At 37.9% G+C, this 6,204-nt stretch overlaps 1 long non-coding RNA gene across 1 annotated transcript; it reads left to right on the top strand.

The window, feature by feature from the left end:
- Positions 1-3,006: 3,006 nt before the first annotated feature.
- On the top strand, positions 3,007-3,602 carry LOC129752231 (uncharacterized). Its single transcript, XR_008738860.1, has 3 exons — positions 3,007-3,247; positions 3,324-3,448; positions 3,520-3,602. It is a non-coding gene; the product is annotated as an uncharacterized LOC129752231 (long non-coding RNA).
- The last annotated feature ends 2,602 nt before the right edge of the window (positions 3,603-6,204 follow it).

Genomic DNA, 6,204 nt, shown 5'->3' with positions numbered 1-6,204 from the left:
AAAAAGGTAAAATTTACCTTTTTGCTAGGTAAATTGAAAAAAAGGTAAAATTTACCTTTTTGCTAGGTGAATGAAAAAAAGGTAAAATTTACCTCGAAAGAGGGGTGGAAAAAATTCACCTCGCAAAAAGGTAAATTTTAACTTTTTATTATTTTCCGTGCTGGTCTACGGTTGCATTTGCCAGATTGTGTACGCGAGAAAGAAAAAAAATGGTTATTGCAGCGTGAACGCGAATTCGATGTTTTATATTTGGGTGCGCGTGGCCTACACGCTCGTTTTTGTTTAACCATTTTTGGTTCAAAAATAACCATTTTATGGATTTGGCCCGAAAACTGCCAATATGGTTATTTTTTTAAGAATTTTTCCTTCATAAATTTTAACCATTTTAGTAGTTCTAGGGCATTAACCATAAAATGTTATGTTTTTCATCGTAGCCATTTTAAAAATAATCGATGTGCAGACGAATGCGTTTTTTTTAATTCATAATACCGCGTAACTGAATCGAGTTCTCATTTAAATCGGTCCTTTGTAATTCTGGAACATCAAATCTATTGACAATGATAAAAGGTAAACAATTTAATATAAATTATCTTCGAATAAAAATTCTAACCTAAAAAAATATTTCAGGATACGGATTAGGAGGCTCCGCTTTAATTGATCCGCTGGCAACCGGTTCATCGTAATCAGGCACAACAAACGAAAGCTGAAAAAGCATAGTCGTCGCACTATCTGGAAGCGGACTTCGCACAATTCCCCGGTAAGTTTTTATTTTCTCTCGAGAATTTTTTAAAATAGAATTCAAAGGATAAATAAGGTTGGTTACTGAATGAAACATTCTTGTTTTAGGTTTTCTATCAATCGTTGCGAAATGCGAGATATTCTAACGACCAGTATTTTCACCATCCGGGAGGAGCTGGAACTGGCTGGACCGCCTGAAATACATCATCCGCCGGTCATGAAGGAATCATTCAAACCTCCGTGAACGAACAGCAGTGGTGTTGTGATACTGATATTTTGGCCATTTGCTGAAGCTATACGGATCTACAAAATGTCACCGAGGCATATGGGATCACCACTTCCGGCTTTGTTCGGAACCGACATTAGGTTAGTTTTCTCATTTGAATCTGGTGGATCATTTCCTGCTTCCGTCCATATATTTTCAAATATTATCTTTTGCCATCATTTCTATGGCAAATAGTACATACGGACAGAAATACAAGGAATAAAATAAACAACATACATATTTTTTTTTTTGTAACAACTTTATTTGAAACGGCTCATACCTTTAGGCTTTAAGGAGCCAAACTCGTTATGTTTGTTTACAATTGTGTGCTTAAATCTAGTTCATCACTTTTTATTAGAATAGAAAAGAAAATAGATAGGGAAATATGAAGATAAAAAGAATTATAGACGAAGATCAATAGCTTTTAGGAAATGGTATATTTCGAACATGTAGTCCAAGTCTATCACGGCCAGCACATCTCTCACTGGAACATAGGGTGGTTTTCCTCGGGCCCGAAGGGAGTCTATGAAATTCGTTCTAGCGACAAGATGGACCTCACACGACCAAACAATATGCTCGATGTCATGGTAACCTTGGCCGCAACCACACAAATTGCTGCCAGCAATGTCAAAACGATAGAGTACCGCGTCTAAGGAATAATGATTGGACATGAGACGGGAAAATATACGAATAAAATCCCGACTCAGGTTCAATCTATTAAACCAGGGTTTAAGGCTTACCTTTGGGATAATCGAGTGGAGCCACCGACCCAACTCATCCTCGTCCCATTTGCGCTGCCAGTTGACAAGAGAGTTTCTTCGAACCAAATAGTAAAATTCGTTGAAGACGATTTCACGTGGATACGTGTCGCCTTCCATCGCCCCCACCTTTGCCAGAGAGTCTGCCTTCTCATTGCCCACTATTGAGCAATGGGAGGGAACCCAAACAAAGGTGATGGTAAAGCGACGTTTTGATAAAGCACGAGTGCTTTCCCGGTTTTATTGAATGGATTGCTTCAACAGAGCTCAGACTATCCGTTACAACATAGTAGTGTCCAACTGGCCGTGAAGTGACACTGTCTAAAGCCCAGTGAATAGCTGCTAACTCCGCTACATATACAGAGCATGGTGACTGGAGACTGTGAGAGGCGCTAGATATTTAGTTGAATACTCCAAATCCTGTTGTTTCCTCTATAAGTGATCCATCGGTAAAGTACATTTTATCAGCATCGACGTGTCTATATTTAGCTTCGAAAATTCTTGGAATCAGTAGAGGGCGATGCGAGACCGGGATTCCACGAATTTCCTGCTGCATAGACAAATCAAACTGGACAGAAGAATGATCGTAGTCTGGGCTACAAACACGAGTTGGAGAATATGAAGAAGGGTTTACCTGCATTGACATGAGGACATGGTATATAGACATAAATCTAGTTTGAAGATTTTGCTCGAGTAACCTTTCGAAATTCACAATCACCAATGGGTTCATGACCTCACACCTGATGAGGAACCGGAGTGATAGTAAATTGAATCGATCTTTAAGAGGGAGTATTCCAGCCAAAACTTCAAGACTCATGTTATGCGTTGAAGGCATACAGCCCAGAGCGATGCGGAGACAACGGTACTGGATACGCTCGAGCTTGATGAGGTGAGATTTGGCAGCTGACTGGAAACAGAAGCTACCATATTCCATCACTGAGAACATACATATTTGTAAACCGTGTTTTTGCTTAATTTTGTCGATAAGTCTATCATAACGTTCAATTCCGCAATATTGCTCTTTATATTTCGTTTAAAAAATAACCATTTTCTTACTTCTAGGATGCTACACGCAGAAAAAGAATGGGGAGTCGATTCAACAAAACGTATTTTTATTTATTTTTTTGATATCAATGCACGTTTAGTGGGTAGCTTTTATATAAAATTCGATTCGAAACGAAATCCGATGTTTTGTTAATATTACCCAAAATGACAAATCCAAGCCATTGTGTATTGGAGAGGGCAGTAATTAAAATTTTTGTAGTTTTCAAATTTCGAATTTGGTTTATTATTAACTAAAATTGAGGTTATTCAAATAAACGTGTTTTTCAACAGACGTCAAAAAGGATATAATTAGCAAAGAAGAAAAATAAGCAAGCAATAACGGGCATAGATGGCGAATTTGAGGTCGTTCCGAGCCGTGGAATCGCAGCGGCTGCTGCTTCGAAACAGGAAATCATTTGTTCCAAGTGTGTCCCTGGAAAATGTAAGTCGCAGTTAGTCACCGTAGCTTCTATAAGTATTTAATTATTATTTCTTTAATTCTTAATATTTCTTTGCAGATGAATCTTCTGCCGGATTGATGCTCAACCGGTGATCCTAACCACCGACAAAAGACCCTTGAACAATTCACGGTTGGGTAGGAGATCAACCCGAAACGCGAAGTCGGTCATGGCAATTTTAAATCGTAGGTATCAAGGTAATTATAGTAAAAAAATCAGCTTCCAGCTTGGCTGACTTATTTCTATTTTGTTGCAGCACTCCCAACGGTCTCCGGAACAATCGCTGCGGGAGTCGTCTACAGCAAACGGATGACCAATATGCTCCGGGCCAAGATTATTTTGGAAAAATTGAATGATTCTCAAATGCAGTGAATATTGTGATTTGTGTCAATTAAATTGTAAATAAATATTATTATGAATAATTTAATAAGAAAATATTGAAATCGCAGTACTTTTTTCTACATTTAATTAAAAATAAAAATGGATTTTATCAAACCAAAAACATTTTGTAATGATGAACGAAAGAAATTTTGTTATTTTGAATGGCACACGCTCTTTAATTTTCACCCAAAAATTGTAATAATTCGACAATAAATTGAATTCATTTTTAAAAAGGGCATATATTATTTTGACAAAAACGATAAGTTAAAATTGAATCGATATATTTTATAGAATGGATTCAAAATATATTTGTGCTTTTTCCCAACCAAAATTTTTATTATTTTCGATCAAAATTGTATTAATTATACAATATATTTTTCTGCGTGTACCATTTACGATTGAAAAATAACCATATTCGAACTTCTCCCCTAGAAGTCATTTTATGACTTCTCAAGGAGAACTCATAAAATGACATTTCCCGGGAAAAGGTAAAAAATGGTTATTTTTGAATCGTAAATGGTTTAATGATTTCTAGCGTGTACTAGGTTTTTGTTTTGCGATGTTTTGTATGGAAAGGGGGGTGTGGTGTACGAAACGCGCTGCGGTTCTTTTTTTATTCGCACGCCGTCAATTGTGAGACGAAATGTATAAGAACCAAAGTTTTTTTTTACATATTCGAACAGTGGGATATTTCGTTGCAGTTCGATTATTGTGAGAAATGATAAGTGTTGATTCGGAGTGGAAATGCAAGCGATACACGTCTAATGCTTTGCGTTGGACAAACCTTTTTATTTCTGAAACAAATATTTTATTTTGTTCGCATATGATGATTCAATAATAACCTAGTAAAACGTTCGAATTCAATCGTAAATGGATATAGTATTGATTTAATTTGTTGGTTGAATCTTTTTATTGGTCAGAATTGGTTTTGCAAACTGCCGAAAAGTTCATAGGTTCCTCTTAATTATTATTTCAAAACTGTTTCAAATTAAAATTTTGGTTACTAGCAGTTATACATTTGTTTAAAGGTCAATCCAGTTAATTAGCTTTCTTTATCAAACAAACAAAACAAGTTAACAAAAATAACGACAAAATAATGAAATTTTAATTCGTGAAATAGATTTTATTACTAATTATTAATTTTTTCAGGTTAAACAACAGGTAATTGGTAATTCAAATGTTATTTATAATTTGTCATTTATCAAAATAAATTCGGGGAGGGGGGTTCCATCCGGGCATCCAATTGAAACGGTTCTTTGAGGAGAGCATTGGGCTACCTCATACTAAAGGAATCGTGAATTGAGGACGGGCTCGTCTCCACACCCAGTGGAGCGCTCTTCTTTTTAATGGCTCGAATCAGAAATTTTATGATTTCACAATGTTCTTTCGATGGAGAAATTTTAATCCTTCCCCAAAAGAGATTTGTAAGTGCCTCTGCTCGCATATCTAGTCCTTTGTAATAGTCCATTCAAGGGCATTTGGGTTCATAAAAGTTTTTGAATCTTGGTCAAGTTAAGAAACAGTTGCTCGCTGGGTTGTAGATATACATACATACACATCACTCTTCAGTTGTCAAAATGCCGTCCAAGGAAGAAGAGCAGCGTTACTCGCGCTTCGCGAAAATCCGAGCTACTCGCACGCAAAGCTGGCAAAATCGCTAAAAGTTGCCAAATCAACCGTTACAAATGTAATTAAAGTGTTTGGGGAACGTGTTTGTTGAAGTGTTTGGGGAAATCGAAAACCGGAAGCCGCTGAGACGACAAAGAGAGTTGCCGGTAGTTTCAAGCGAAACCCTAACCTCTCTCTCCGAGATGCCGCAAATAAGCTGGGTGTATAGTCTACAACCGTGCATCGAGCCAAAAAACGAGCCAGACTATCGACTTACAAGAAGGTAGTGACTAAAAATCGCGATGATAAACAAAATACGATGGCCAAAGCGCGATCCCGGAGGCCTTACACGACGATGCTGACAAAGTTTGACTGCGTGGTAATGGACGACGAAACCTACGTCAAAGCCGACTATAAGCAGCTTCCGGGACAGGAGTTTTATACGGCAAAAGGAAAGGGAAAGGTAGCTTTTGTTTTTTTTCTGGGATTTTAACGCTTTCGCGATATTCATCACTTCCGGGAAAGGTAGCAGATATTTTTATCTGTTTTGGCGTTGTGGCTTGAAAAGCAGCATTTTCATGGCTTCCGGGACTGTCAACCAAGAAATTTACGTGAAAGAGTGTTTGAATAAACGTTTGCTGCCTTTCCTGAAGAAACACGGTTGTTCCGTACTGTTTTGGCCGGATTTGGCATCTTGCCATTACGGTAAAAAGGCCATGGAGTGGTACGCCGCCAACAACACGCAAGTGGTTCCCAAGAACAAGAACCCTCCCAACACGCCAGAGCTCCGCCCAATTGAAAAATACTGGGCTATTGTCTAGCGGAACCTAAAGAAGACCAATAAAAAAACTGCTAAGGACGACCAGCAGTTCAAGGCAAACTGGCTTTCTGCGGCGAAAAAGGTGGACAAGGTGGCTGTACAAAATCTGATGGCAGGGGTTAAGCGTAAGGC

This window comes from Uranotaenia lowii, chromosome 1 (genome assembly GCF_029784155.1).
Source record: "Uranotaenia lowii strain MFRU-FL chromosome 1, ASM2978415v1, whole genome shotgun sequence".
Lineage (NCBI taxonomy): Eukaryota > Metazoa > Arthropoda > Insecta > Diptera > Culicidae > Uranotaenia > Uranotaenia lowii.
This window is presented reverse-complemented; position numbering and strand designations above follow the sequence as displayed.